Source organism: Protopterus annectens, chromosome 3.part1 (assembly GCF_019279795.1).
Source record: "Protopterus annectens isolate FY-2018-M chromosome 3.part1, PAN1.0, whole genome shotgun sequence".
In the NCBI taxonomy this organism is placed as follows: domain Eukaryota; kingdom Metazoa; phylum Chordata; order Ceratodontiformes; family Protopteridae; genus Protopterus; species Protopterus annectens.
The window spans coordinates 1,529,990,499-1,530,016,164 of NC_056732.1; the positions used below are offsets into that span (position 1 = coordinate 1,529,990,499).

A 25,666-nucleotide genomic window follows, 5' to 3' on the forward strand; every position below is an offset into this window, starting at 1 on the left:
ATTCAGATGGGGTTTCTCCCACCTCCAACTCCCACCAGATCCACAAGCCGTCCTTTCTCCACTTCCCCCTTAATATCTCCTTCTCAGATCTGACCCATTGTTTTGGAGCCCTTGGATCAAAAATCTCTGAGGGTGTTTTCATCAGATCTGGAGACAAGTCTGTTCTTCAACTGCATGGTTTTCTTGAGTCAACTGGCTCCTAGCCTTTTGGAGCCAGAAGATTTTCTGAGCCAAAGAGTTGGCACTATGTCCACGGGATTTGAATCAGTTCTGAAGCTTTTGGAGCCGTCTCTTCCTCTGAAGGCTTTGGTGCAGGACAGCTTGGGTCCGACTCCATTCCCAGGAGGAGTGCTGGTGGGGTTGCAGGAGCTGACAGTCTGAGAAGTCCCAGACCCTTTGCCATTGACTTCTGTGTCTTGTAGGGGTTCTACCTTTGAGGTTGTGGAGAGGGATTTCTCATTCTCTAGGGAAGGGACATCCCTGTCCCCCCTCGGATCAAGCAACTCTCCCTCATCCAGTTCTATGCTCTGAGCCTCATCCATCCATTCCACTGGGACAGCCAGCCCGAGCTAGTCTCCAGTCAGTCCGTCAGGGTATTGTCATATCTTCTGATACTTCCTCAGAGCACTCCACTGACGAAGTCCCTTGGAAGAAAATTTGTAAGAGGAGATACTTACATTCCCCCAGGAATCTCCCATGGAAGACACTGATTTTGATGAGGGGAGGGGCCCCCCAGATCACCACTTGAAAACGTCTCCTTTGGAAACATCCTGGAGCTCCTGCAACAAAAAGGTGGTTGGTCCTCTGACTCCCCCTCCCAGGAGGAATCCGTGTTCCTGGAAGCTTTTGGGTCTGGCCCATCTACTACTTGGGTGACCACCCTGGCCAATGAACTCATAGACCTTGTTTTTCACTAAGCATGGAAGGAGCCAGATACTGTAGAACTGATTCCAAAAAGATCAGACAAGATTTTAACTCCCCCTAAGTACCAGGCACACTGGAGCAAGGGAGTCCCGGTCGATACCATGCTTGTGGCTGCAGCCACTAGAAAAAACTGGCAAAACAGAGCTCCTCTGTCCAATCCCCTAACAGAGAGTCCAGGGCTTTGGACAGATTTGGAAAGTGCAGGTATGCTTCTGCAACCTTTGCTCTCAGGTCAGTAAATTATCTGGCTGGCTTATTTTACAACGTTACAAAGAGATCTGACCAAAGAGCTTGCAAAATCTCTTTTTGGGTCCACATCATCGAGGATGCAAGTAGAATCTCCTTGCAATTTGTCACCCTCCGGTCTATTTCTAATGCATCCATGAGGTTGACCTCTCATGCAGCGGAAGGAACCAGATGGGCTGCCGGTACAGGCATAGCCCTCAGGAGACATGCCTGGATGCGACTGTATGATTCTGTGGAGTCTTTTAAGTCTTTGTTCATCAGTGCACCTTTTGTCAGATCTTCCTTGTTCGGCCCCAAGGTAAAATACACACTCTGCAGATATGAACAAGAACCCTCAAAGACCTTCTTCAGGGAGTCAACGAGAAGGTAAAAAAATGTGGTTTAGAAAATCCTCAGGATCCCATTCAAGATTCGCATGGAGATAGTTCCCTCCAAGGCAGAGGGGGTAACTCGAATGGAAGATGCCATTCTTACTGCAGAGGTGGACCACAGACGCAGGACTTCAGGGATTCCTTCTCAAATATGCCCTATCAGCTCTTCTGAAAGGAGGACTGGCTGTTCCCCTCTGGAGGCAGTCGGAGGTTATTTGACTCTGCACCAGAGAGCCTGGCTTTCTATAACAAAAAATTCCTGAGTGCAGAGAATCATGTCCAGAGGTTATAATATACCATTTTCTCTAACCTCTTCCACCAGTATGAAGAAAATCCCTGATGTTTCACCCAATCAGAGGGAAGCAGCATCTTTAGAAGTAAAAAAAAATTGTTAGAAAAAAAGAGTCATCCAAGTGGTCCCCCCAGACCCAAGAGGATCCGGAACTTACTCAGTATTTTTCTTGGTACCAAAAGAAGACACAGAACTTGAGACCAGTTCTGGATATCTGCAGATTAAATCAGTTTGCACAGTATTCAAAAATTTTGAATGGTCATGGTTCAGTCCATTTTCCTATAAAAGGACAATTGTATGTGCTTGATAGTATCTGTCACATCAAAATGTACAGGTGCTCCAGAAGATAACTGCGCTTCTGGCTTGGAGATCGTCATTACCATTTCAGAGCACTGCCCTTTGGTCTCAGCACAGCCCATAGGGTGCTCACCAAATGAATGGCAGTTGTGGCAGCTCACTTGAGACTGCTGGGATTCTGAGTGTTTTCATATCTAGATGACAGGCTCCTAAGTGCCCCAACCAGGCATCAACTTCTACTGTCGAGGGACTACTTGCTCCAGTTGTGTGTTCATCTGAGAATCACGGTCAGTTACAACAACTATTAACTCACACCTCCGCAGAGCTTGGAGTTCATAGGTGCTTGTCTGGAAACAGTCAGTCAAATAGCCTATCTTCCCTCTACTTGACTACAGACGCTGAGGTCCCAAGTCAAGAAAATGGTTCAAAATTCTTCTGTTCTGACCCAATTAATCTTTCAAGCCCTGGGATCAATGGCAGCAGCTGTCACCTATCAGTCCAGTGATCCATTCTTCAGCATCCATTAACTGCTCCTGTCAAGATTACACAAGCATGCAAAAACTATCATCTTTGGTGGATTCATTCAAACTACCTCTGAGAAGGCCTTCCATTTGTTGTCCCACTGCCCAAGGCCATGGTGACCAAAGACACCTCACATTTGGGGTGGGAGGTGCGTGCACTAAGTAAGAAGGACAGTCCAAGGTATGTGGTCCCTTCTCCCATCTGGGATGATTGCCATTCAGACGGACAATATTTTAGTGGCATGGTATATCAATAAACAGGAAGCAACCAGATCTTAACTACTTTGTCGAGAAGCAGTGAGAGTGTGGCAGCGGGTGATCTCATCCGGATGCTTTCTGATAGCAACGTAAATCCTATGGAAATCCAGTGTACTTGTGGACAAACTAAACAGGTCTGTTCTAATGCCTCTCGAGTGATCTGTCAATGTCAAAGTGGTGGAGGGGATTTTCCGTTGATTGGGCTAGCCGTTCTGTGATCTTTTTACCTCTCCCTTCAACCACAAATGCAGCAGGTTTTTTCCCTGATCTCTCCAAAAGGGGAGTCCCTGAGAGATACTCTTGCCTACAATTGCCCCTCTGATCTTCTTTATGCTTACCCATGATTACCTCTCATTCTTAAATTTCTACAGAAGGCATTCCAGTTGAAGAGTGCAGTTGTCCTCATTGCATCCTTCTGGCCTCATTAGATTTGATTTCCCTTTGGCCTCACTTTCTATATCTGCCCTGAATACTGGATTCCACTCTAGACCTTCTGTCTTACCCACCAGGTGCGACTCGCTCAGACTTAACCGGCCTCAAACTTACCGCATGGTTTCTCCAATTCCATTGATTGCTAGACAGTCCAGGCTTTCCTTCCCGGTATGACACATCATGTTTTCTTCTCAAAAAACTTCTGCTAGAAAGATTTACAAAGCCAATGGAAGGGATTTGTCTTCTGGGCCCTTAGCAAGAACCTGGATCCTTTTTCAGCACCTGTTCCATCTGTCCTTGAACTTTTGGCTTCAGTTTCCAATGAAGGTGTTAGTTTTACAACTATTAAAATGCAGTTGGCTGCCATTTCTGATTTCCACTTGGGAGAGAATAGCTCTACCTTAGCTTCTTTTAAACTATGTGAAGCCTTTCTCAAAGGAGCCTTTTTATTTAGACCCCCTGTAAAAGAATCCTGCTCCTCCTTGGGATTTAACTGTCATGTTTCAGGCCTTAACACATGTTCCCTTTGAACCATCAGCCAAAGCAGAACTTAAAAATGTTTTGGTTTGGAAAACCATTTTTCTGATTGCTATCACATTAGCTAGATGAGCATCTGAGCTCCAGGCTGTGTCTTCTAAACTGTCGTACCTGTTTATTCACAAAGACAGGGTGGCTTTGCAAATAAATCCATCTTTCTTGCCTAAGGTAGCTTCTGAGTCCAACATAAACCAGTTCATTAATTTACCAGTTTTCTTTCCTAAGGTTTCAAATAAGGCAGAGTATATACCCCACCTTTTGGATGTGACTAAACAACCTTGCTTTTATCTTCACAGAACTAAAGACTTCAGGAAATCTGACCAGTATTTGTTTCTGTTTCTCCTAACAGATTGGGCAAACCATTATCCAAAGTTACATTGGCCAGATGGTTAACTGAAAAAAAGGTTTATCCTTCCCAAAGCCCCCTAAAGCTCATTACATGAGGCCTATGGCAGTTTCTTCAGCCTTTTGGTCAAGGACTCCCTTAGATGACATTTGTGCAGCTGCAACTTGGACTAATTCTCACACCTTTATTGCTCATTACAAATTAAATTTAATTTCCATAAACAGAGCAGGCTTTGGCTCTGCAGTTTTCCGAAATATCCTTTTCATGAGGGACTCCCAAGGTTACAGTAGCTGGGGACTCTGTCCCATCAGTTCAGGAATGAATGAAAAGGACAACATCAGGTAAAAGTTATGTACTTACCATAATGTTCCACCCGTGTTGTCCATTTTCATTTTTCCTCAACTTCCACCCACCTGCCCCCTTCCTTTGCTTTTGAAACAATCTAAGAGCTGCACAGGAACATTTGTTCCTTGTTTGAGCTCCAGATTCCTTTTTGTTTTCCACCTTTAACCTGTGTAAAAGGTTGTCCCTTTATATCTAGGGGCAGCAAACTCCATCTGGGGTATGTTAGGTTGGCTGGGCGTTATGGGTAAAGGGAGGAGCTCAAGAGTTCTAGGATCTGATTATGTGGTGGAAGCGGCTGAGTCAGATCCAAGTCTCTGATTCGAACCCACCAGTTGAGGAAAAATGAAAGTGGATAACATAGATGGAACATTATGGTAAGTACATAACTTTTTTTAAATCTTGGCATTGTGTACTCCTTTAGGGTATCTTTTATATCCTTTTTGTGTATATTGCAGCAAAGCTTAAATGCTGAAACTGTTGTTGTTTTAAGTCTAGTTTATTTGTACTGTGTATGATGCAGCATTTCTTTACACACACAGCTTTTATAAGTTCAGTTCAGTTCAGCTGTAGTGTTCCCTTATACACAGGATATTGGTAAAGTAGATAGAACCAACACATAGTACTTAAAAGTTAGGTCCAAGTAGATTGTCTTTGAAAACTGAGGTTGTTCTTCCTTTGTAAGGTAACAGCTCATTCCCCAACAGGAAGACAGTCTGGATTGCCTTCTTCTTGTTCACATAACTCCTTCAAGAATTTGCCCAGGAGGCTCTTCAGAACTAAAGTTCACAAATCTTTCTAAAGTAGTAGGTAATGGGCTTTAAATGGTCCTTTTCCCAAAGTTTCTGTTCATTTCTAATCTGTTCGCCTTATTTCTGTGTTACCCTATTAAATGAGCAATGCCAAACAGCCAATTTTATATCATTATGTGGAAAAAAATTGTAACTTTGTTGAGTGGTACTTTGGTCAAGCGTGCAAGATTGACAATTCCAGATTAGGGAAATATACCCTTTTCCCCAGGGATTGTGCAATCCCGGAGTTAGATTATATAATTTGTAAGGGCTGTTGAGGGGTGCAGGGGGGCTTGCCCCCTGTAAAAAAAGATGCTTTCTTTGTATTCTTTTTTAAAGTTTTGCGTATGCCAAGATTAATTCTCATTGCATGCATAGTAGCATGTCAACGTGCATAATGTTGATCAATTTGTTTCGACATTATGCACATCAACATAAATATTTGATCATTGCAAATATGTATACACGTGTGTATGTCTATGAATGTATATCTATATTTCTCTCTCTCTCTATATATATATATATATATATATATATATTAACGTGTGTATATATATATATATATATATATATATATATATATATATATACGTATATATATATATATATATATATATATATATATATATATATATATATATATATATATATATATATATATATACATATATATACATATATATGTATAGGTTTATTCCAGATGACTGGAAAATAAGCATACTAGTGTCAGTGTTCAGGAACAAAGGGGACAATCACAACTTTGGACAGTACAGAAGTATCAGACTCCTTTCACATTGCATGAAAGTTTTGGAGAGGGTGATTGATAAATGAATACAGAGTAGTAGAAAGTAAGATGGGAGATAAGCAGTTCGGATTCAGATCAGGATGCTGCACAACTGATCCAATGTTTGCAGTGAGACAGGTAGTTGAGAAGTAGCTAGAGATGAGGAAAGCGTCCAACTGGGCATTTCTAGATATTGAGAAAGCATATGACAAGGTCACAAGAAAGCTGATTTGGGCAGTCCTGAGGTGGTTCAAAGTCCCAAAAACATTGGTAAAATTAGTGCAGCCTATGTAGAAGGACCCACTGACTCAAGTAAAAACAATGTTCAATCTCTCAGACAGGTACTGATTGAGAGTGGACGTGCACCCGGGTTCAGTTCTGAGCCCACTGCTGTTCATATTAGTGAGAGACTATATTAGCAAACAACGTGGAAGGGACAGATCAACAAAGTTGTTATATGCAGACAGTGTGGTGTTACAGGCAGACTCTGAGCAAGAATGTCAGCAAAGAATAGGAGAACAGAATGCAAAACTGAAGGCACATGGGATGAAATTAAGTACAGACAAGACAGTTGTAATGGCATCAAATGGTGGAGTTCAGTAGAAGCTGAGAATTAAGACAGGTGGAAAAATACTGGAACATTGTAACAGCTTCAAGTATCTAGGAGGGGTGGTGGAGGAGAAGGGAAGTCAGAATCAGAAAGTCAAAGGTAGAATCAGAAGGGATGCAGCCAACTGGCATAGAGTGTAAAGTGTAGCATATGACAGAAGAATGCCAAAGAAGCTGAAGAGTAAGCTGTACAAAACCAGTGCTGCTATATAATACAGAAACCTGGGTAGTAAAGACAGAGCAGATCAGTAAGCTAGATTTGACGGAGATGCAGTACTGGAGATGCACGGTAGGGAGCAAACTGTGGAACAGATGAAGAGATGACAACGTAAGAGCAAAAGCCATAGTATCTCAAATTGTAGAAAAGGTAAAAGAGAACAGATTATGGTGGTTCAGGAACATGCACAGAAAAGCAGAAAACAATTTGGTTAAAAAGAATTGGGACAGACGGGAAGAAGGTTAGAGGAAATGAGGGCAATCCAGCAAAGAGTTGGTTGGATTGTGTGAGAGAGAGACCTGCACCAGGCAGTCATGAGTGTTGAAGAAGGCAGGAGATGGCGACAGTTGATGTAACATCCCAACCCATGTAGAAAATGGGGAGAAAGGAGGTTGATGATATGTAATATATAATTATACAATGACTGGCCATTAATATTCAAAAACAAGCATGCTGATTGTCCAGCCCAACAAGCGTGCCCATTGTAAATCCGAGAATATACTAATGGAAAAAGGTCCGATCACCTGAACTTTTTCCCATTGGTATATCTCCTGATTTTTTTTTTTTTACTTTTTTGTTTGCCCCCAAAAAGAAAACAGAATTTTTTGTTTGCCCCCAAAAAGAAAACAGAAGACCTAAAACAAATGAGGGAGATGGCACAGAGAAAAATAACAGGATAATCCGGTACGTTCTCCAAAAATTAAAGAAATGTACCTGATTATCCTCGTATTTTGTCTGTCCTGGCTCTCCCAAACGTAAAAAGTCTCCCAATTCTTTTCTTTTTTTTTAAATTTATTTTCAATTAAAAAACAAAAAAGCAACGGAGCTCTTCCTTTTTCCATTGCTACCTCTGCACAGCACTGATGTGCTGCGTAAGCGTGAGAACACAAGTCCCTTACACATGAGCAGTACATCAGAAATGCCCCAGCGTACCAGAAAACTGTGGAAGGGCAGCACGGAGGCATTATACAATGACATTATTTAAGAAAAGTATTTTTTTCTTAAATAATGTCATTGTATAATGGCAATAACCCACGGCTGGGTGTGGGCAATGCTGGATTTACCCATGATTGGCTTTGTTTGGTCACTCGGGCTTCACCCTCGCGACCAAACCACACCAACCTTGGGTAAATCCAGCATTACCCACACCCAGCTGTGGATTATTGCTTAAATATATATATATATATATATATATAAGTATACATATACACACAGTTGTGTGTGTGTAAATAATATATGTGTGTGTGTGCGTGCGTGTTTATGTTTATGTAAATCATTGCCCGTGTGCTCAAGCAAGAACTTAATCCTTCAGAGCCTTATAAGGCTTAGTTAAAAAACACCTGCTATGAGCCTAGTGTGTCTGCCAAGTGGTAATTATAAGACATCTGTCATTCAGTAGTCCAAAAACAAAGTGTTTTGGCTGTGATGGCAATCTCTGTCTTTCAGCATGATTCCTGCTTTAGTTCATTGGTAGTGTAACTGCAGATGTTTGGGTCAGGCAGCTGTCCCACTGGCTTATTTTTTTTTCTTTCCTGTGCTCTATTTTTCTTTTCAAAGCAGCCTCCTATTAGAGTATGTGTTGCCAGAGAGTTAATTTATTAACCAGTGTTTTTTATGATGTGTTATCAGTTTTCTTTGTGTGATATACCTTTGGTGTACTTTTGTAGTACTTCCTTTGTTTACCCTAGGTTCTTCTTGACTGGTCTGAGAGTTCAGAATCTAACCAGTGGTGCTGATTTCTGAGAATCAGTGTCTTTTTGCTGGAGATTTAAATGTAGACAGAACACTGAGGAAGTGTACCGGACTTCCCTTTTCATGCAGAAGGTTTTTCAGATGTATCACTAGTAATACAGTTATAGGTTCTTTTTAAGATTTTATGAAGTCCTCTGTGTTTCAAATCTGTGAAAAAGGGTAGGATGCTGAATGTGAATCAGAGACATGAATCTGCACTGTAAATACATGGAAAAGACCAGTTTCTGGATTGGTGACAACGGTTCAGTGTTGCTGCAGAAGCAGCATATTGCTACATATGAAGTACCAGCTGGTGCACAGCGTATATGACCTGCATAGCATGAATAACAGTGCTGCTATTTGAAGATAGCTGCACCAGTGGTCACGCAGTGGTGCAGCAAGTAACACTGCCACTTCACAGCAAGAGGTTCTCCTGCTCAGCTCTTGGCCGGGTGCCTTCTTTGAGGAGTCTGAATTTCCTTCCTGTGCCCATGTATTTTATTTTCTTTTGGTGCTTTAGTTTCCTCCCACCTCCTGAAGACATGCAGTAGTATGAATGATGATATTCCCAGCTATCAGTAGTTGTGAATTTAATGTTTGTGTGTGCATCTGCATTGTGCACTATTCCAGTGCTTTATTGCTTGCACTGGGATAGCTTCCGGTACCCCCATGACCCAGTAAAGAAAAAAAGTTGGACTTGCAAGTGTGTATGTGTGTGTGTGTGTGTGTGTGTGTGTGTGTGTGTGTGTGTGTGTGTGTGTGTGTGTGTGTGTGTACATGTATTTTACAGCATAATGATGACTGGACCCTTTATGGATGCTAGTTCAGTAGTAACAAGCAACTTTTCAGATAAAATGGGACAGTTACAGATGGAACTGTTTAAAGCCATTTGCCCACAAAGTAAGCACATTTGAGACCTTTGGGTCTAAGAGGGTTTCAGAGAGAACTCAAGGAATTGTGCATGTACCAGTAGTAGGATACTGGGCTTTAAACAGGGTGCCAGTAGAAAGGGAAGGGAACGGATTACCCATTAGAAGAGAATCTGCTGTGATGTGTTCCTTTGTGCATGAGAATGAAACATTGCAGTTTGTTCCTGCCTGGGTAGGAGTGTAAAGAGAGCTACTCTGCATTTGTGGTGTCTGTGTACTATTTTTAGTAGCCAGGTTGTGGTATACTGTCATCAAGAACTTCTGATCAAAAGAAAATATTGTATGAACAGATCTTTGTGGGCCAGTTTTAATTGTAAAACAAAAAACAGTACTTCAGGCTTAAAGTGATTGAGTGTTTCAGACAGGATATCCTAGGTGAATAAGTTAGTTTGCCAAACATTCTTTGAAAAGGAAGAGGAGAATTTTATAGATTTGCATTTGATTCTAATGGAAGACTACCTTAAAAGTGCATTGTATTTGCCTAAGAAACATGGCTAATTTTGTTGTGTATGGGTTTGGGGGGGGGGGGTGTACAAAGAAGCAAATGCCATTATTGGTTTCTTTCACCTCATAAATAAATTAGTGTTAAATAACATTTAGCTTCATCCTGTGTTATTTATTAAATTGGTGGTTGTAATGGGCAAACTGTTTTTGTATAATCTGTAATTCTGGGAAACCTACTTAAAATAAATGCTTTGCCCTGACCGTTTTTTGTCCATCCGTGCAGGTTTGTAGTTTTTGCTTTGAGGATATTCCCCAGCGGGAGTAAGCCAGCAGAGTATGAAGTTACAGAAGAACCTGTTCTATGTTCAGCAGGTGCAGTGGATGCAGTTGGCCATTTGATGTGCATCCTGAGTTCTGGCAGAAAATGAGTTAATTGACCTAACCCTAAAGTCTTCTACAGCCACTGCTAAATATCTGGTCAGTCTTCAAATAAAAACTGACCAGCAGCTGTCATACCATAGGAGAGCAACGAGGAACGTTTCATAAGTCTGTATGCAAGATGTGCTGCCACACATTAGAACCTAGTAAACCTCCAACAACAGAGTTTCTTCCAGATAAGCCAGCAGCCCATCTCATGGGGAGTCTATGATGCACATGACTATGAGAGACTGAAATGAGATTTTAGCAAGATCAGAGGCTTAACCAGAAACACTGTCATTAAGATCCATAAAGGGTCATGTTATGTTGTCAGATCTGTAAGAGTGCAAGTGACTGATTTTCAACATAGTTTTAAAAACACTTTTTTGTACCTTATATAATCAGTGTTAGTACAACTCTAGAAATTATGTCTGTAGGTAAACTTAAATGGGTACTACCTAGTAACTAAAGGAAATGGGTAGTTCAGAATAACTATATGTCTTTTGAACTAGTACTTGCATTATAAAGTTTGCAAAAAGCAACTCTAGCAGACAACATTTTTTGCTTACTTTACGTATATTGTTGTGCCTACTACCTCTGAAAATAATTTCCCTTGAAATCACCTTGAAGCAAGTCTTAGAAATGCTATTTTTTCCCTTCGACAGGTGTCACTTGTCTCATGCATTCAAAATAGACGATGAAGTGGTGTATAGGGTTCAAGGTATTTACTGTACATAACATTGTCAGGAGCTGTAATTAGAACTTGTGTTTAAATTAAATAATGCACTCATTACTTCAAACGCACTCGCATGTACATCTCTATTCGTGACTACAGTCACTCTGGCTGACTGTACAAAATGGCACTGTCCTTATAGGTTCATAGGTTGGTACTAGGCTATCAGCCCTAGGGCCTATACAAGCCTAGCCATAACAATTCCCTGGCTATTTCTTCCCACAGTATTTACTTCCCTGGACCCCTGTCTAGCAGGGAGAATGACGTGATCCCCAGGGTGAATTTCTTATCTCCCATGCAATCATCAAGGTTCCTTTTGAAGAGGGCCAAAGAGGTGCTCTGCTTGACATGTATGGGCAGTCTATTCCATAGTCTGGGGAGTCCATGGGTCAGGAACCTACCCCTCCAGCATGTTTTCTTCATTGTGAAAACAAGGTTTAGATCTCTGGAGTGTGTGTCTCTGAGGGATTGGGATTTCTTTAAGTGTAGCATGTCCAACAGCTCTGGGTTTGACATGGCCTTGTATGTTAAGCAGAGATCGCCTCTGAGTAGATGATATGCGACAGAGTATAAGTGGAGTTTTTTTAGATTGTCAGCATAGGGCATTTGCTTTAGGCCTGTGATTCTTTTAGTGAGATATTTCTGTGGCCTTTCCAGTTGTTGCAGATGTCTTGAGTGGTACATTCAAAACGGGGTGTTGTATTATATGATGGGTGTAATGAGGAATGAGTACAGTGGGACAATGACCTCCTTTTTTCTGGATGAAAAGCCCTTAGTGATGAGGTTTGCCACATAGAAGGATTTCCTGACTGTTGTGGCGATGTGTTTATCGAAGGTGAGACCACTGTCCACCTCTTTCCCTAAGTCTCTTATCACACTTTCGGTGTTTAGTGTACTGCCTCCTATGTGGTAATTCACGGGTACATGTTTTTTTCCCAAAGGGGATAACTATACATTTCTTGGCATTGAGCTTGCTGGCACCAAGCATCTGTTTCTGTAAGGCCCTTTTATAGAATTTCCACATCATTTGGGGATTCAGCAATGGCTCCCAGTTTGCAGTCATCTGCAAACTTTGTTAGACAGAGTCCCTTAGTGTTGGCCTGTACTTCAGAGAAGTAGATACCATACAAGAGCAGTCCCAGGACTGAACACTGAGGTACTCCACTTGTCACTTGTCTGGAGCTGGATTTGGAGTTGGCTACTTTTACAGTGTGGGTTCTGTCAGTAAGCCAGTTGGCAACCCATTGAGTGACGTAGGGATTAATGCCCAGCTTAGTAAGTTTATCTATGATTCCAGAGTGGGGGAAGGTGTTGAAGGCCTTGGCGAGGTCCAGGTAGACTGTGTGGACCACCTTACCCTTGTCCACAGCTCTGGAGACTGATTCGAAGAAGTCATTCAGGTTCAGGAGACAAGATCGGCCCTTCACAAACCCAAACTGCGTGGGGTCCAGTGTTTGAAGGTTGCCAATGTCTTTGTTTATAAGTTCCATGATCATACGTTCCATGGCCTTGCCGATCAGGCTCGTCAGACTGATGGGGCAGTAGTTCCTGGGATCCAAGATGGATCCCCCCTTGTGGAGTGGGATAACTGTAGCTGTGCGCCACTCAGTGGGCACGAAGCCTGAGGTGAGGCTTTGATTAAACATGACACTTAGGTGAGGTGCCAGTTCATTTTGTAGTTCATGTCGTACGCAGCCTGGGATGCCGTCTGGTCCCATGATGCTGTATTCTTAGCTTTGGAGAGTGCATTTTTTACCTGTGTGGCTGTTGTTACTGGAATTTGCAATCTTTTGGTATTGAGATGGGCCCTTTAGGGGGTGAGAGGGGGGTGAAATTTGCACTGAATTGATCTGCCAGGATATTGGCAATATCCTTGGGATCAGTATATTTAGTGCCATTATGTTGTAGCTCAGAGCAGATCTGAGCATTGCTATTTAGATTCTTGACATAGCTATAGAATGCCTTGTGGTTGTCTTTGGAATCTTTGGCAATTTTAGTTTTGTAACTAACGTTGGAGGATTTTATGAGGGATCTCAGCTTCTTACTGAGGCTGGTAAGGGAGTTTTTTGCATCCTGGGATTTTCCTCTTTTCTGCAACAGTTTCTTCCTTTTATTGTAAAGTTTGTTTATGGCAAGGGACCACCAGATTGGCTTCCTTTTTTTGGAGGAGAGTGTCTTGTTTCTATTGGGGATGGCACGATTCATGCATGAGTAGATGTGCTCATACAGTGCTTTAATGTGGATTCAGCAGTCGATCTTTCAGTTCCTGTCTGCATGGGTGTCATGAAGTTTGTCACTTCTGACTTGAGCAGCATGAAGTTGGCTTTGGAGAAGTTTTTTTACAGAGGTTTCCTTACTGGGGGTGGGGGTGGGATGTGGATGTCAAGGACGATTAGCTTATGGTCAGACCTGACCAATGAGGGGGTGACCATAGGTGTGGAGCACCGATGTCCCATGTTGGTAATAACCAGCTCTAGGATACTGGAGCCCCTGGTGGGACTAAGGATTAGTTGATCCAGGGCATTGGAATTTATAAATTCCAAGAACCATTGGGCAAAGGTGTTGGTACACAAGTAGTTTTCCCAGTTAATGGCAGGGTAGTTGAAATCGCCCAGTATTAGGGTGTTTGGTTGTATCTTAATATTTTCCAGTATGTTCAGAAAGATGTAGTGAGAATCTTGGGGCATGGTGGGGGATCTGTAGCAAGCTACAGTTTGGATTGCAGTTTTACCTAGGGTTAGTTGCACCTGGAGAATTTCTGACGCATTGTGTTGGGCAACTAGCCTGGTGTTGTGAATGTCCTTAGTGAATATGGACACTCCTCCACCTTTAGTGTTTCGGACCTGGTTTGGTGGCCAAACAGTGTGGTAATAGTTGTAGCCTTGTATTGCAGGGGTGCTGTTTGGAGCCTTGAACCATGTCTCAGTTACTGCACAGTTATCGATGTTCTCCATTTTTAGGAGTGTCTCGTGAGAGTGCATTTTGAGGTTTAGACTTCTAGCATTTACTTTCAGATTTTGCATGCTTGTACCTGTTACGGTGGTGGTTTTGTCCTTTGAACTTTGCCTAAAAAAGGCACTATAGGGGTGGCAAGAGCCTTAGCCAGTAACCTGAATCCCAGGTGTGACAGGTGCAGACCATCTCTGGCAAAGCATCGTGGTCTGTCAGTTATGTCATCCCAGGCAGACAGATGCTGGATCCCCTTTGAATGACACCAGAAGCTTAGTCAATTGTTGAAGTCAATCATTTTGTCCTTGTACTGTGGTATCATTCTGGGCGAAGGCAGGATACTACTCAGGGCTAGGGTCATACCTGACTGGGCCACATGATCCGAGAGCTCTTCCATGTCTCTTTTCATGTAGTCCAGGGAGGTACGTCTCAAGTCATTCACTCCAACATGGACAATGACAGAGTCATATTTGTGCTTGTGGGGTGACTTGTGTGCATGCGTTATTTGGCGGATCCTGGCACCCGACAGGCAGCCAACTGTAATTTTCTCCTTGTTCAGCCTGGTGAGTGGGACATCAGTGTGCCTGACTATAGAGTCACCTATGACTAAAGTGTTGGGTACTTTGTCTTGCCTTAGGGGCTGTTGTTGGGTGGCACACTGGTGTTCTGGGCTATGTGACACTTTGGTTGTGATTGGTGTTTGTTTGCATTTCAGCTTCGGCGGTTCTTGTTGCTTGGGCAGGTTACTGTTAAGGGCCTCTACATATGTATATTTAGTGTTGCTATGTGTGGGTGCTGGTGGTGTGGATTTAGAAGGGCTATGTGTTGCTTGAGGTGTAGCGCAGGTGTTAACCTTCTCCTCTTGACTGTCTAGCACAATCTTGGGAGGAGAGAGATTTGCTTCCAGTTTGGCTATGTAAGTGCATCTCTCGCAGGTTGTAGTGTTGGGTGCTAGGAGGAGAGGGTTGTCTGTGTACATGAGGCAATTGCTGCATTGCCTCAGTATGCCCAGATTCACCAGGTGGACAGGAGAAATCACCGGAAGCTGACCCTTTGACATGCCTGGTTTTGTCCTTTGTTTTGTAAAGTACAAGAGCTGTTTTCCCTCACCTTAGCAATGTACTTTGCATTTATAGGCTGTTTAGTGCCTACAATTAATTTCTCCTTATTAAGAAGGAGAGTTGAGTGCTTGTATCAGTTTAAGACTTCCTAGTGCTTTCCAGCAGGTTTTAAAGCAAGTGCTAATCACAGGGATGCTTAAAGATAAGATGTGCACTAGAGGAGTTAGATGTGAAAGTATGTGCTCAGTACTTATATGCACATGCAATCTAGCTACAGTGGCTGAATAGGAACATTACATATAATGATCTACATCTTCCCTCTTTGATTTGTTCGACATGCAGTAGGAGAACAAGACAATCTACATGCTAGATAACATGTCAATATTAATAACAAATCATTACTCAAGTCCAAGTCACTGTGTATTTTGGATTAGGTCTGGAAATTCTACCCAATATGGTTACTTAAAAACTTTGACTGAGCTTAGCAACAGGGACAGTTTCTGGGGAATTCTTCTGAACAGGAAGTTTGGGGATTGCATCAGGATTATTCAAGATAAGTACACTGTCCTGTGAAATTGGAACTAGTATAAGGTCACTCTGAGAAATAAGAGTCTTCGGCACAGGCAATCTGCTGCATCACTACTTCAGAGACTGGAAGTATATGTTTTCGGTTCCTTCTGAAATCCATTCCTTCCAATTGTATAATATAAGATCTCAGTTCTTCACAAATATTTTTGATAATGCCCACTCTGTCAAATCCTTTAGATGTTTGCATCCTTACGATCTCTCCTTGTCTTAATGGTCTAAGATGTTTGCTGGATTTATCGTAGAACAACTTTTGTGACTGGTGTTTTTTTTTAAAGTTGAGTCTTGACCACTCTGTTGTTGTTAGCAGCAATAGTTGTTTACTGATCAGCAAGGTTGTTCTTGTCTGTCTAGACATTAATCTCTGTGCAGATGAATCAAGCAAGTTATCTCAGGGAATGTTTCTAAGATTAAGTAGGTTAAGAAAAACATTGGTACCATCTCTCTTGGACTTCTCTAACAAACATTTCTCACTTTGAACTCCACGCTCAGCTAATCCATTGAACTGTGGATACCCAGGACTACTAGTAACGTGGACAAAGTCCCAAGTCTCAGCAAATTTCTTGAGCTGCTGACTTGCCATCTGTGTACCATTGTCAGATACGACTTTGTGCGGACTACCATTGACAGAAAAATGTCTCTTCAATTTTGTGATGACAGGGCTGGAAATTAAGTTAGGAAGAAGGCCAATTTCAAACCAACTGAGTCAGAGTCTACTAATACTAAGCAATACTGACCACTCCATTCGAAAATATCAGTAGCTACTGTTGACCGTGGTAATTCAGGAATCTAGTTTAGTTGAAGTGGTTCTTTTTGTTGGTGCGATTTAGTACTATTGGGAATAGAACATGCTAGAGTTTCCTTCTCTATATCTTTCGACATAGAATGCCAAAATACTATGCCTCTTGCCCTTCTTTTGGTAGAATCAGTACCTGGATGACCACAATGCAAAATTTGAATATATTCCTGTTGTAATGCTGAAGGAATTACCACTTTAGAACCTTTCATGATGATTCCATCTTCCATCATGAGCTTGTCTCGATAAGGAAAATACTTCTGTATGTCAGGTGGTAAAGTGGTTTGTCACACTGGCCATCCTTGACTGATAAAATATTTCAGCTTCTGAAGAGCAAGGTCTAAAGCTGTGTAATTTCTGAGTTCGTTAAGATGTAATGAGGAAAAATTTCTGTCTTCCATGACTTCAAAGTCTGCTGTCTCATTATCATGCTATTCTGTAGTTTGTCTGGGTGCTCTTGACAAAGCATCTGCACCGCAGAGATATTTGCCTTTAGTATAAACAATATTAAAATTATACTTTTGCAAGTTTAACATCATGCAATGCAGATGTGCTAAGGCTGAATGTATTGGCTCTTTCAGAATTGTCATTAGAGGTTGGTGATCAGTCTCTATTTGAACACGTTTGCCATAAATATAATCATGGAACTTCAAGCATGCAAACACTACTGTCAGAAGCTCTTCTTCAGTTTGAGCATCCTGCATCTCAGTTTGGGTTAAAGTTCTGGATGCATAGGCTACTGGTATACTTTCTTGAAGACATGCTGCACCAAGACCATACTTAGAAGCATCGTATGAAAGAGTTTGGTTTGTGAACATCATAATAGCTCAATGTGGATGGACTTGAAATTTTCTGTTTTAGAACGTCAAATGCTCTTTGCTGGTGGTCTAACCAGGACCAATTTACAGTTTTACGTGTCACCTCATAACTGTGCTAAAAAGCTCTCTCAGGTCTGCGATGAACTTTCCTAAACAGTTGACCATGCCTAGAAAATGTTGCAAAGATGTGACATTTTCTGGAACTGGCATCTCAAGAATTGCTACTTGCTTAGACGGATCTGGTTGTACGCCAGATTAGTAAACAAATGACCCACATAAGTAACTTCTCTCAGCTTGAATTTACATTTTTGTAGATTCAGTTTAAGATTGACTTCACAAATGCATGGTCTAGAACTTTCTTGAGGATTCTATCATGTTTTCTACATTGTTGCTGCCTACAATAATGTTGTCTACTATGATAACACATGGATAATGGATAACCTAAAAAAATTTGTTCCATCGCACTTTGAAATACTTCCCAAATGGCATTCGCAAGAATTTGTATCTACCAAATAGTGTACTGAACGTAGTTAACAATGAAGATTTGTGATCCAGCGAAATATGCCAAAGTGAACTTTTTGCATTTAAGACTGAAAAAGTAGTGGCATTTGGAATAAGAGGTGCTACTACTCCTACTGTACGCATTGGATTATGGGGGCATTTAAGCTATTTGTTTAAATGTCTGCAATCTATACATATTCGAATATCTTCTGAGCTTTTCTTATGAGCTATGACAGTGGAGGATACCCATTCAGTCAGTTCTTTTACTGGAGTTATCACACCTGAATTCACCATTTTGTCTAGTGCTGTTTTCACTTTGCTCTGCATTGTTACTGGAACCTTCCTGGCTGGTCTGACAAATCGGGCATACTTCATGGTTTAACTTCTTGGAATATGTGACTGGCAGTTTGCCAAGTTTGTCTTTGAAAATATCAGCATACTCATGAAAAATATTCTGTGTATGTGTAAAACTATCATGTTTTTTCAGACTTATATGGTAGACTTCCTTATTAAATGCAATCAGTCCCATTCTCAAACTATCTTTGAGGCCTAACAGTGACTGCTTGTGTCTTTTTACTACATAAAACTGCAAGTCTTAGCTGTTCCCAGCAGAATGGCATGTGAGAACTACTGCACCATCGGCTTGAATCTCTTCACCACCATAAGCAACAAGTTTCGCATACTTTGCAGAATCAAGTTTATCACCAGCTTTTACTTTGCAAACATTTGTGCTGATATAACATTGCACTTGGACCCAGTATCTACTTTAAGCTCTACAGATGTCCCATTATTCCAAATAGTACAAAATATTTCACTCTTTGCTGCCAATTGATAGTGTGCTGCGTTAACAGTTTCATCGATCACAGAGACACCATCAACATAAAAGTTTGCTAATGGCTTTCTGTCTGATCTGCTTGCTTATTTGGATACTCTCGTTTAATAGAAGTATGTGCCACTTTAGACTTGCAAAACCTTTTGAAATTATTCCACTTTTTACATTTGTGATATTGCTGACCAAATGCTAAGCACTTTTTTCATTTTAAGTTCATGGTTGCCTCCATAACTACGACAGTTAACAATAAGGTCTGGGGTAACAAACAACCTCTTTGATTTGTGGTTAAGGTTGGTTTATACCCCTTTTTCATCTTTAGCTTTATGTTGTACACTATCAACATTCGTACTGTTAGTGACTGCAAGCCCGTTTTTCTTATTCATAAGCATATTTGTGTGCTTTACTGTAAGCTTGTATATTAGACCAATTTCTATGGCTTTGCTCAACGTTAAATCACTGTCTCAAAGCAAAATCTTTCTCACTGCATCATTAGCACCACACATAAGTCTGTCCCTTTATCAACTCGTCTCATAAATCAGAAATCTGCACGTTTTAGCTTTATTTCTCAAGTCAGTAATATGTAGGTTCATAGGTTCATAGGTTGGTACTAAGCTATCAGCCCTAGGGCCTATACAAGCCTAGCCATAACAATTCCCTGGCTATTTCTTCCCACACTATTTGCTGCTATAGTTTCACCAGGTTTTTGATTTCTTGTGTAAAACATGTGTCTTTCCATTGTAATATTCATTTGAGGGTTGCACATTTCTCTAAATTTGCATTTTAAGCACTCAGGATCTTCCCACGTTTCAACCTGTATCACAATATGGCGGTTCTCCCTCCCCCGGTATACACGGCAGGTGCATACACAAATGAAGTTCCCTCTTAATGGCTTCCAAGCCTGCTAAATTAAGAAGTATGAAGGCTTTTATACATGCGTCTGTATAAGAAAATGCAGCCTGTGTGAAAATATCATATTCTTGTTCAAACACACTCCAATTCTCCGCAGTATTGTTATCAAACACCAGGAGTTCAGGTCTGCGAAATCCCTCTGCTATTACAGTAAAATATGCCTAAACATAAGCATAGTCCAGGTACTTGCAATTATGTACTAATGCACAACAATCACTTTGAAAAGGCTTCACTTTGATACTGCAAATGCTGTGAACATTCCAGAAACTTTGGACACTTCAAATAGCTTTAATTAATGCAAAAAAAGCGGTCATTTTAGCCTTTTCATACGTTATAAACACTTCAGAAATTATTTCAAACACTTTTGTATTTATTTTGAATACTTTTGTCGGTATGTCACAATTTCGGACATTTTGTTTATCTTGGTAATTATTTTGAGCATTTTGAATGCTTCACTATACATTCAGCAACTGAAAAATCATTTAAATGAGTTTAAGTACCTTTGAATAACAACTGACCTGTTAGCGACTTCACTCCGGTATATTTCTCCTCTTAAACTGCGTGCCTCATGGCTTGTGTGCTGCTTCAACTTCAGATGCCATTCTGGCACTATGTCGCTTGTCTCATGCATTCAAAAAAGAAGATGAAGTGGTGTATGGGTTCAAGATATTTATTGTACATAAACATTGTCAGAAAGTGTAATTAGAACTTGTATTTAAGCTGATTTACTTCAAACACACACATGTGTATCCCCATTCATTACTGCATTCACTCTGGCTGACTGTACAAATTGGCAGTGTCCTTGCACATGCTCAGTACTTGTATGCACTTGCTGTCTAGCTACAGTGGCTGAATAGGAACAGTACACATAATGATCTACAACAGGGATTCCATTGAACCAGAACACATACTAAGCTGAATTCTCTTCAATGCGAAGTATACACTATCCAAGTCTCTACTTAAACCATTCAGTCTCGGCTTATCCATGTGGTTTGTGCCTGGAGAACAGCCACCATGATTCTTATACAGATCCAGGTAAAAACAGGACTGTCAGCATCACCAGCCTTGTATGCAAAGACATGGAATGTATCAGTGGTGTGTCCTCTTGGATGACATTTTTGTTGACATTTGAGTCAATATCCCTGAAGTGTTGTTAATCAACTTTGCTGATGGCTGTCAACTGGGCACTGTTGCCCACTTATCCACTGGTATGAAACTGCTCCAGCAAGGGCTGGAAAATGCACATAACCTAGTGTACCAAAAACAGTCTCAAACTAAATGAAAAAAAACGCAGTATAGTAGTGTTCTGTAAAAAAAAAAGCTGCTCCCACCTCATGTTTTATAATTGTATTCCTTGTAAAGCAGAAGTGAGCATAAAAGAACTGGGTACTTAAGAGGACAGCCCCCTCTCATTTGATTATCTTTTCCACTATAGTCAGTAAATTGTTCTTCTGTCTGCCCCCAATTAATTTCCAAGGGAATATTTTCAAGATCCAAAGAAGTCATCTAACTATTGTTCTCATCATCAGTGTCACTCCCCTCCTCTGTTGTGTACGAGTCCGAGCATATGCTCAACTAGCCTCAATAATTTTTAATCAAAGTATCCTGATAGAATTAGCACACTTCTGCTTATACTCAAGTAGCCTACCGGCTGCTTTGAGGTGACTGTGTCTCACTTCATGACCCAATCATCTGGAGTAGGGACTTCATTTGTCAGCAACCTTTGGGTCTTGGATCCGACATCGGATCCGAGCCGGCAACTTATTATACAGCTATGGATCCGAGCTCCTAGCTCCTCCCCTCACCCATAATCCCCTGCCAACCCCAAATGACCTCGGATCTAGTTTGCCGCTCTTAAGTGTGTCAGCTGGATTTCGAGCTCCGGGCAATAGTTTCAGATAAGTGACTCTTTAGTCAGTTAATTTTTAAAATTTTTAGTGTTTACCCTCCCCTCGCTGGTCGTTACTGTGTGCCTGTGTGTGCTTGCATTTGGGGCCTAGTGTGTTTGTGTAGCTTTTATTTAGTTTTGGGTATGTCAGAGGCCCCAAAACCTATTTTTTCTAAGTGCACCGAGTGTGGCCATAAGCTCTCTCCGGCAGATGGCCACACTCTGTGTGTTCGGTGCCTTGGGGTTGAACACCTGTCCTTGGGCTGTACTATTTGTGCAGCGTTCAACCCCAGGGCACTGAAAGAGCGGAGGTCGAAGCTGATCCTGGCGGGACTTCTGCCCCCGGATTCGGCTTCGGCCTCCGCTACTCCCGTGGCACCTCCTCAGCCTGTGGTGGTGGCCACTCCTGCCCCCCTTCCCCCGGCCGGGATTCAAACTCCTACTAAAGCGCCGGAGGACAGGGAGGCCAGGAGGGAGAAACGGAGGGAGAAGCACCACAAGCGGCGGGCCGAGGCCTCCGCTTCGGCCCCCCCCAGCTAAACGGGCTTCTCCCTCCACGGCGTCCAGGTCTCCTCCTCCTCGGCTCCGATCCCCTTGCTTCTCCCCGGGACCCGAGGAGGAGGAGGAGACCCAATCTCCGTCAAGGTCATCGAGGTGGCATTCCAGGCCTGCCTCGGTGGCCTCTTTGAGATCCACCTACAGCCTGTTTGATGCAGACTTTGGACCGGATGATGAGAAGGTTCATCCAGGCCCAGCTGCAGATGGGAGTGCTCTTGCCTCTCCCCCCTTCAGGTGGGAGCTCGACACCTTTCTTTGTTCCGATAGCTCCTCCTCCGACCCGCTTCCCGGGTTCGGAGTGCTCGGAGCTGGGCAGCGTCGGAGCCGGAGGTGGGTCGGCGCTGACAGTACTGGGTACTTCGGATCCGACCCTGCCCTCGAGTCTGTCGGTTCCATCGTCGGATCCGACCTCTCGGAGCCATGGGGCGAGCTTCGGATCTGAGGGATTCAGTGTACCTTCGGCTCCGTCCAGGTCGGAGCACACTGGTCCCTCGGATCCGACGGTCTTGGTGCCGGTTCCGATCCCTTCATCGGATTTGAGTGGGAGTCTGCTTTCGGAGCCCAGGGAGAGCAGCTCCCACTTGGCCTTCGATGCAGTGGAGAGGGCTCTGTCGAGAGCATCCCGACCCCGGCCCTTGTCTCGGCTCCACCCTGCACTCCCTCTCTGCTGGGTCAGGCTTCCATCACCCGGCCACAGGGACAGCCTGCTTCGATGTCCCAGATTGTTCCATTGGAACAGGATATTGCTGGTGAGACCTCCTCGGACAGCCCTCCCCGAGGAAGTGCCTCGCAAGCGCACGTGGACTCCCCCGAGTCCTTAACAGAGGACACGGACTTGGATGAAGGGGAAGGCTCCCCAAGGTCACCCCCTGAGGATGTCTCCTTTGGAGACATCATGGAAATGCTGAGGATCGAGGGGGGTGGTCTGCCCCCAAGGCTTCCTCCGACGAGTCCGTGTTCCTGGAGGTATTCGAAACAGGCCCGTCTACCTCTTGGGTGTCCTCTCCGACCGACCCCCTGGTGGATCTTATCACCACCAGGGCGTGGAAGGAGCCGGACACTGTGGAGCCAGTCCCTAAATGCCCGGATAGGATTTTGAGCCCCCCCCCACAGACCGGTCCCCCCGTAGATGCCATGTTGACGGTGGCAGCCACTAAGAGGGAACTAGCTCAGGAGAGCCCCTCGGTCCATCCACCGAGCAAGGAGTCCCGCTCGATGTATCACCTTGGGAAGTGGGTATTTAGTTCAGTGACCTTCTCAGTAAGGTCTCTGAACTACATGGCACATGTCATCAGGATGCAGCGGGATCTTATTAAAGAATACGCTGCTTCCCCCCCAGAGTCCATGTCGGCGGAGGACAAGCAGTTGTACTCCACTCGTATGGCCACTCTAAGATCTATTTCCAATACCTCTATGCGGCTGTTGTCCCACGCCACTGAGGGAGCCGCTAGAGCTAGCGGAGTGGGCCTAGTTATGAGATGTCAGGCCTGGCTCCGACATTGTGACTTCGCGGAGCCCTTTAAGGCGTCCTTTGCGAACACGCCCTTTGATGGTTCTGCCTTGTTCGGCAAGACCGTTCGCGAGACACTTGTCCAGAGCGAGAAGGACGGGAAGACGTTGTCTGCCGTCAGAGTCTGCTTCTCTGCTTCCCAGAGGTCCTTCTCAAAGAACCAAAAGGGACAGAAGAAGATGTGGTTCTGAAAATTGCAACATTCCCAACCCGCTCCGGACAACCAGTCCTTCCGTGGCAGAGGAGGACAGGGAGGACGCCGCCCTAGAGGCAGGGGTTCCCCGAGAAACTTTGGGTCCAGAGAAGCTTTCTCTGATCGGCCCACGCAACAGCCCTGAAGGGTTGCCCGACTGCTCCACTCTGGAGGCAGTCGGGGGCGCTTCTTGAAGCATCTGGCAGCATGGGAGTCCATCACGTCAGACCGCTGGGTGCTTCGGATCATATCCAGAGGTTACAAAATCCCAATGCAACATGTCCCCAGACTCAGGAACTTCCCCGATGTACCACCCGATCAGAGGGAGGCTGCAGCCGCAGAAATCCAGCAGCTTCTAAGAAAAAGAGCCATCCAGCCCGTCCCCCCAGATCAGCTCGGATTAGGGTTTTACTCCAGGTTCTTTCTGGTGCCAAAAAAGACGGGGGGACTTGAGACCAATCCTAGACCTTTCCCTCTTGAACCTGTTGGTAACCAAGGAAAAATTCCGAATGGTCACTCTTCAATCCATTCTCTATCTCTTGCGGGAGAACGACTGGATGTGCTCAGTAGACCTCAAGGATGTGTACTACCACATTCTAATGGACAGACGATCCAGGATGTTTCTCCACTTCCGGCTGGGAGCCAGCCACTATCAGTTCAGGGTCCTTCCCTTTGGCCTCACCACAGCCCCCAGGGTGTTCACCAAAGTTTTAGCAGTGATAGCGGCCCACCTGAGACTCCAGGGAATGCAGGTCTTCCCGTACCTGGACGACTGGCTCCTGACCGCCCCAACAAGGCATCTACTCTGCTCAGCCAGAGACTATTTTCTCCGCCTAGCCCCCCAGTTAGGCATCACAATCAATACAGACAAATCCTCCCTTGCTCCGACACAAGTAATAGAGTTCATAGGGGCCAGATTGGATACCAGAAGTCTGCGAGCCTACCTGACTTCGGAGCGACTACAGAATCTGAGTCTTCATGTGCGGGCCATCCTCCAATCAGAAGCTCCACTGGCGGAATTGGTCTTGAGGGCGCTGGGCTCCATGGCAGCGGCAATAACGCTTCTTCCATGTGCTCGCCTAAATATGAGGGTACTTCAGTGGACCTTCCAAGTGCAATGGTCCTTCCAATTTCTTCCTCTCTGTCACCCTATCTCAATCAGCAAGGCTTGCAGGAGGGCCCTGTTATGGTTGCTCCAGTCTCCAGACCTCCATATAGGCCGGCCCTTCCACAATCCTCCCCCTCTCGCCACGGTGACCACGGACACCTCTCGCCTCGGGTGGGGGGCATTGCTCAGGCAGAACAGTCCAAGGCACGTGGAACGACACAGAGACCTCCCTGCATATCAATGTTCTGGAGATGAGGGCGGTGCTGTTAGCGTTGCAAGCACTTCAGAACCTTCTCCCCGTAGGAACTATTGCGATACAGACGGACAACATGTCAGTTGTTTGGTACATCAACAAACAGGGCGGAACCAGGTCCTACCCTCTCTGCCGAGAGGCCATGAGGGTGTGGGAATGGGCGATCTCCACCAACCGCTTTCTGATCGCAACGCACATTCCGGGACGGACCAACATCCTGGCGGACAAACTCAGCCACACCATTCTTTCCCCTTACGAGTGGTCTATCAACTCCCAAGTAGCGAAGCGGATATTTGCAAAATGGGGGCAACCCTGCTGCGATCTCTTTGCCTCTCCCTCAAATACGGAATGCGACGGCTTCTTCGCTCTGATTCCCCCACCAGGGGAAGCCCCGAGAGACGCTCTGATGCATGCTAGGCCACCAAGTCTACTTTATGCCTATCCTCCTCTACCCCTGATGCTAAAGCTCTTACAGAAAGCCTCG

General features: G+C 43.8%; 1 protein-coding gene across 1 annotated transcript in view; it reads left to right on the forward strand.

Annotated features, from left to right (window-relative positions):
* Nucleotides 1-25,666, forward strand: part of CDK5 (cyclin dependent kinase 5) — a 650,155-nt gene that overhangs the window by 24,047 nt on the left and 600,442 nt on the right. The window lies entirely within an intron of this gene.